Below are 6,475 nucleotides of genomic sequence, written 5' to 3' on the forward strand. Positions count from 1 at the left end.
GTGAAAGAACTGCGCAAGAAAAACTATAAAACATTGATGAAAGAAATTTAAGAGTACACAACAAATGAAAATGAAAAGATGTTTCATGTTCATAAATTAAACAATTATCATTAAATAATCATACTAATATTTTCACATTCTTAAAATAATTAATATCATTAACATAATATCACTGAAATTGAATATTAGTCATTAAAAATTAATTACCATATTCATATCATTAAAATTACCATATTTCCCAAAGTGATCTATAGATTCAATGCAATCTCCATTCAAATATCAATGTCATTTTTCATAGAATTAGAAAAAGCAATCCAAAAATTTGTATAGAACCAAAAAAGAGCTTGAATAGCCAAAGCAATCTTGAGCAAAAACAACAAAGCTCGAGGCATCACCTGACCTGACTTCAAAATGTGTTACAAGGCTATCATAACCAAAATAGTATGGTATTAGTATAAAAACAGGCACACAGACCAGTGAAACAGAATAGACAATTCAGAAATACATTCATTTATTCACAGTCAACTGATTTTAGACACAGGCACTAAGAACATACACTGGGAAAAGGATACCTTCTTCAATAAGTGGTACTGGGAAAATTGGATGTCCACATGCAGAAGAATAAAAGTGGGCTTCTATCTCTCACCATATAAAAAAATCAACTCAAGATAGATCAAAGACTTGAATGTAAGACCCAAAACTATGAAATAACCAGAAGAAAATGTAGGGAAAACACTTTGGAATATTGGTGTAGGCTAAGATTTATGTATGGTGAAGATCTCAAAAGCATAGATAGAAACAAACAGATAAATTGAACTCTATAAAACTAAATAGCTTCTTCACAGCAAAGGAAACAAGAGTTAAGAAACAACACATTGAATGGGAGTATATATTTGCACACTATTCATCCCACAAGGGACTAATATCCAGAATATACAAAGAACTCACCTCAATGGTAAAAATAAAAATCAAATTAAAAAGTGAGCAAAGGACAAGAATAGACATTTTTCAAAAGAAGATATACAAATGACCAACCATATATGAAAAAATGCTTAATATCACTAATCATCAGGGAAATTCAAATCAAAACCACAATGAGATATACCCTCTTACTCTAATTAGAATGGCTATTAATAAAAATAAATAACAGAAGATGCAAAGAAAAGGGAACTCTTATACAATATTGGTGGGAATGTCAATTAGTACAGTTGCTATAGAAAACAGTATGACATTTCTCAAAAGCTAAAAATAGAGCTGCCATATGATCCAGCAATTCTGCTGTTGGGTGTATGTTGAAAAGAAAGGAAATCAATATATTGAGGATTCTACACTTTCATGTTTATTGCAACACTCTTTAAAATAGCTAAGATGTGGAATTCACCTAAGTGTCCGTCAACTGACAAATATACAAAGTAAATGTGGTATATAAACGCAATGGAATACTGTTCAACCAAAAAAAGAATGAAATCTCATCATTTAAAGCAACATGGATGGAAGCGGATGTCATTAAGTGAAGTAAGCTGGACACAAAAAGGAAAATTTTACATGTTCTCATTCATATGTGGGAGCTATAAAAAGTTGATCTCGTCGAGGTAGAGAACAGAATGGTAGATACTAAAGCCTAGGAAGGGTGTGTGGGTAGGAGGGGGGTGATGAAGAGAGGTTGGTCAATGGGTACAAACATACAGTTAGAAGTTATAAATTCTCATGGTCCACAGCAGGTTAGGGTGACTGCAGCTAGTAACAACGTATTGTAAATGTCAAAGTAGCTGGAAGAGAGGACTTGAAATGTTTCCAACACATAGAACCGATAAATACTCAAGGTGATGGATACCCTAAACACCCTGATTTGATCATTATACTTTCTCTGCATGTAACAAATACTCACATGTACCCCATAAATATGTAAAATATTATGTGTCAATTTAAAAACCTAAAAAACTCATTGAAGAAGTATGAGCTATACATACATTTAAGAAAGGTTAATAAAAACAAGTAATATAGTTTTTTAAAAATTGGAAAAGCTGTCTCCAACATTTGAGCCATTAAAATAATGGAGAGACTTTATCGTTATGGATACATTAGAGATAGATAATACATGTAAAGTTAAGTGGTTATTTATCTTTATGAAAATGTACAGGTAGACTCCTCAAAGTTTGTGAAGATATAAAATCAATGGAAATGAATGACCAAAATCTCTTTGCAGCTGGTAGGAAGAGGCAGGTAAGTCTCGGTGAGAAATTGCAAAATAATGTATTAGAAAAAGAGAGTATGGAGTATACTTAAAGCACAATATTCTGACTTACTAATTAAAAAGAAAGGGGAATTTGATGCCACAATAGGCTATTCCCAAGTATACAGGCCTAAAAAGTTAAAAACAAAATGGAGATGGGTTTAATCCGGGAGCAGTCAAAAGAAAAGAATCCTCGTGCAACTCCTTGGTCAGCTTCATGCAGCGCAGGTGAATTCCTCATTCACACTACTCCAGAAGATTCCGAGAATAGCTGGGGAAATACCCTGGTGAGAGTCGCAAGAGCTCCAGTATGCAAGTAGCCCGATAAGAGGAGACTCTGAAGTCTGCAGTAAAAGAAGCAGAGAAGGGATGTGATTCATTTAAATACGGTTGTGAATGGAGTGCACAGAGCTAACATAGGCTCATTCAACTCACACAATACTAGGAAGTACATGGTGACATATCAAATTCATCATCTGTGTTTTGGAAAATCCCACATACCAAGGTGGTTTTCAATCCCAGGGTCACAACTTAGTTTCTCTTTCTTCCTTATAGCAGTTCCCAAGGACTCAGCCTCTTTGACGTTGCTATGAAGCACATAGTCCTACACCCATTCAGAACTACTCTTTTATTCCCTAAACATGACATAATCTTCCCTAATCATGATAATGATAATTATGGCCAACATTTTTTGGGATGTTGCTATGTGTCAGTCACTCAGCTCAATGATTTATGCATTAATTTATTTGAGCCTCACAATATTCTTATGAGTTAAGTACTAACATTATCCATTTTATAGAGGAGGACCTTGTGTTACAGACAGGTTCAGACCTTGCCCAAGGTGGAATGAGAATTCATCGTCAGGCCTTCTGTTTCCGGGTCCTCCATGTGTAACCACTGAGCTACAGTGATTTTCATGCTGCTTCATCTGGATCTTGAAATGCTGGGCCCTCTTACTTGATGCTGCCTGCAACATATGCCTTATTCATTTTTCCTTTACTATCTTGGATAATACCTCCTTTATAGTATTCTCTGACCCTAAGACTGAGTCAGGAACCCTTCTTCATGTTTCCATAGCATCCTACACTAAGCTCTATCATAGCACCCCTTGCTCGCTACATTGTTACTCCCATTTACCTTTCTCTTCTATTGATATTGTGAGTTATTTAACATCAGGGACTCTTTCCAATTCTTTATTCACTCAGTAAATAATTACTGGGAAACTAAAATGTACTAGCCATTGAATTCATAGACCTTGACAAATAGTATGGGAATAAGAAATATTTGATGAATAAATAAATAAATTAATGCTCTTCTTTGGGGTACTTCTCCCTTTAAGAATCAGTTATGAACTTTGTCACAGATCTCACTGAGAAATATAAGAATTAACTGCATAACCACATTGAATAGGTTATAAAATTGATTGTATTCATGCACAGTTGTTGTAATTATTGCCCTTTGTCTTTGCCTTCCAATTCTTTCTAAAATCATCATTGGAAGTCTTCCTGGTTAAACACACCTTCTTTAATATCTCTGCTGATGGAATGCTTCAGACTTTATGTACACTTACAGCCTACCACCTAGCATTCACTAGGTGCCACTTTTCTAAGCACTTTGAGATATTAATGGATTTAATCCTCACAATAACTCTGTAAAGAAGGTGCTATCATTAAGCCCATTTTAGAGATAAAGCAATTGAGACACAGACAAGTTAAATAACTTGCCCACAGTTACATAGTTAGGACCTGGCAGAAACAAAATTAAATTCGGGGCAGTGTGGCTTCAGAGTGCACACTGCTTCCCATTACACTCTATTTCCTCTTTGAGGCATAACAATGGAAAATTGCATTTTGACACATTTTTTTGTGAGAGATCACTTGGTAAAAATTTTATGGAGAGAAACATGGCACTCTATCAAAGTTGAAGATGCTCATAACCTTTGACTTTGCATTTTTTCACTACCTGTTACTCACTTACGTGTGAAATGACATGTTACAAAGTTTTCTATTGCAGAAATGTTTGTTATGGTAACAACTGGAAAAGAAGACCAACACATTGACCTCTATTTCTGAAAACATGGCCAATATGATAGTTTGAATGTCTCTCCCATAGCCTGGCTTTGCATTAGTCATCTAAAGGAGCAGAGCTAAGGAAAGTAATGCCCAGGACTCCAGATATTTGGGAAGAATGCTTGATCTGGGACCCTCCCAGGGCAGTATTTCCTGGCAATTCATACTGATGGAAATGAATGGATCACCCCAGATATTTATCAGTCTTCACTATCTCTGCCTCCTTATTGTGTCATCAAAGATTCAGATGGAGGTTAAGTACAGAGGAAACTGAAGTGCCTGGCCCATTCAACGTTTTCTTCCTCTCGGACCTGGACCCACCTCTTTAATGGTGAAGTAGGATAGCTGTTTTCGTAATTTCATTGTTCACATTATGTTGAAATTTTCCTTCCCTTTGATCTCTGCCCTTAATCCAGTAGGTCATTAGAAGTTTCTTAGTTTATTTCCAAGAGTGCTGAGCTCTTGATCAGTAGAGGAGCAAAGATAACCCCTGTGCCTGGAACATTACCCAAGAAATCCAAAAAACTGTTGCTGTTTAGACCACTGTGTAAGCTGTTACATAGTTGGAGCCTCACCTCTGTTTTTCCTTTGTCCATTTCCTTCAGATTTAGACATTCTTCAGTGCCAAGGTCAAAGTCCACTGCTGTGACTGAGCTCTTCTTTGAAGGTTTCTCCAGCTTCATGTGACAGCACAGACTTGTCTTCTTTGATGTCTTTCTAACTTTGTACCTGCTAACTCTCTCTGGCAATGTGATTATTGTGACCATTATTCGTCTGGACAATCACATCCACACCCCCATGTACTTCTTCCTGAGCATTGCTGTCTATCTCTGAGACCTGCTGCATGGTGGCCATTATTCCCCATGTGCTTTCTCACCTCTTGAATCCTCACTAGCTTATTGTCATGTAAGGCTGTGTCACTCAGCTCTTCTATCTGACTTTTGACATCAACAACTGCTTTCTGCTCATAGCCATGGGATATGATTGCTATGTGGCCATCTGCAACCCCCTACAGTATTCATAGGTAAGAAGGCTTGTGTCTGGCTGAGATCTGGGTCACTGAGGATTGGCCTGGGCATGGCCACTGTCCAAGTAACATCCTTGTTTGGCCTGTCCTTTTGTGATACCTTTGTCATCTCCCACTTATTCTGTGATGTGACACCCCTGCTGAATCTGGCCTGCACAAACACCACTGTCAATGAGATCATCAACTTTATTGTCAGTGTCTGTGTCCTTGTCCTACATATGGGCCTGATCTTTATCTCCTATGACCTCATCATCTGCACCATCCTTAAGATTGCTTCAACTGAGGGTAGGAAGAAGGCCTTTGCCACCTGCACCTCCCGCCTCATAGTGGTCATCAGCCACTATGGCTGTATTTCCATCGTCTACCTGAAGCTTAAGTCCCAGAGTTTTCTGGGGAAGAACAGACTCATCTCTGTGACCTTCACCATTATCACTCCCCTGCTGAACTCTGTCATGTGCAGCCTGAGGAACAGGAGCTCAAAGATGCTCTGTGCAGAGCCATGAAGAAGAAACTGTTCAGTGTGTCAAGACTGTGATGGCCTCCCTTCGTGTGCTTACTTCTCCAAAGTTTTGGCAGTCAGGAATATTGTGATTCTTCACAATCCAGGGAGCCTCCTATGGGGCCTGCTCCTGGAATGTCATCACAGGACATGCCTTCTCTCAGATTAGTAGTCATATTCCCATGAAACCAGGTAAAAGGGCCTGTGAGTTTCACCAGTTCTTACTCCTGCCAAATAACACAAAAATGGAAGATTCATGTTGGACACCTTGTAAAAAGCTTCAGATATGTTATTCTATTTTGAGGCTAGGGAACCTTCAGAGGGGAAAATGGAATGTGTTAATTTAGTTGTTTTTTATACAATTTCCCCCTTAGATCCACCTTTTTGCGTTATGTCTTTATTTGTTCACAAACTTTAGTATAAGTTTACTAGTTCCTCTTTCAGTGGTGTGGGCATCACCCTCACCCCATGGAGTCCATGGTGAGCCATGAGTATATGCTGTTTCTCCTCGATAGTGCTACCTCATGTTTTGCACCACCATTATCATAGGATATAAAGACGAGGAATTAATATCCCACTGACAATAAAGTTCTATATGTTTGTACATCACTTTATAATTTATAAGGAACTTTCACACATAGGATGTC

General features: G+C 37.7%; 1 pseudogene; it reads left to right on the forward strand.

Annotated features, from left to right (window-relative positions):
• Window positions 1-5,035: 5,035 nt before the first annotated feature.
• On the forward strand, window positions 5,036-5,832 carry LOC105498279 (olfactory receptor 10J3-like; annotated as a pseudogene).
• Window positions 5,833-6,475: the final 643 nt, after the last annotated feature.

This window comes from Macaca nemestrina, chromosome 1, assembly GCF_043159975.1.
Source record: "Macaca nemestrina isolate mMacNem1 chromosome 1, mMacNem.hap1, whole genome shotgun sequence".
NCBI classification, from domain to species: domain Eukaryota; kingdom Metazoa; phylum Chordata; class Mammalia; order Primates; family Cercopithecidae; genus Macaca; species Macaca nemestrina.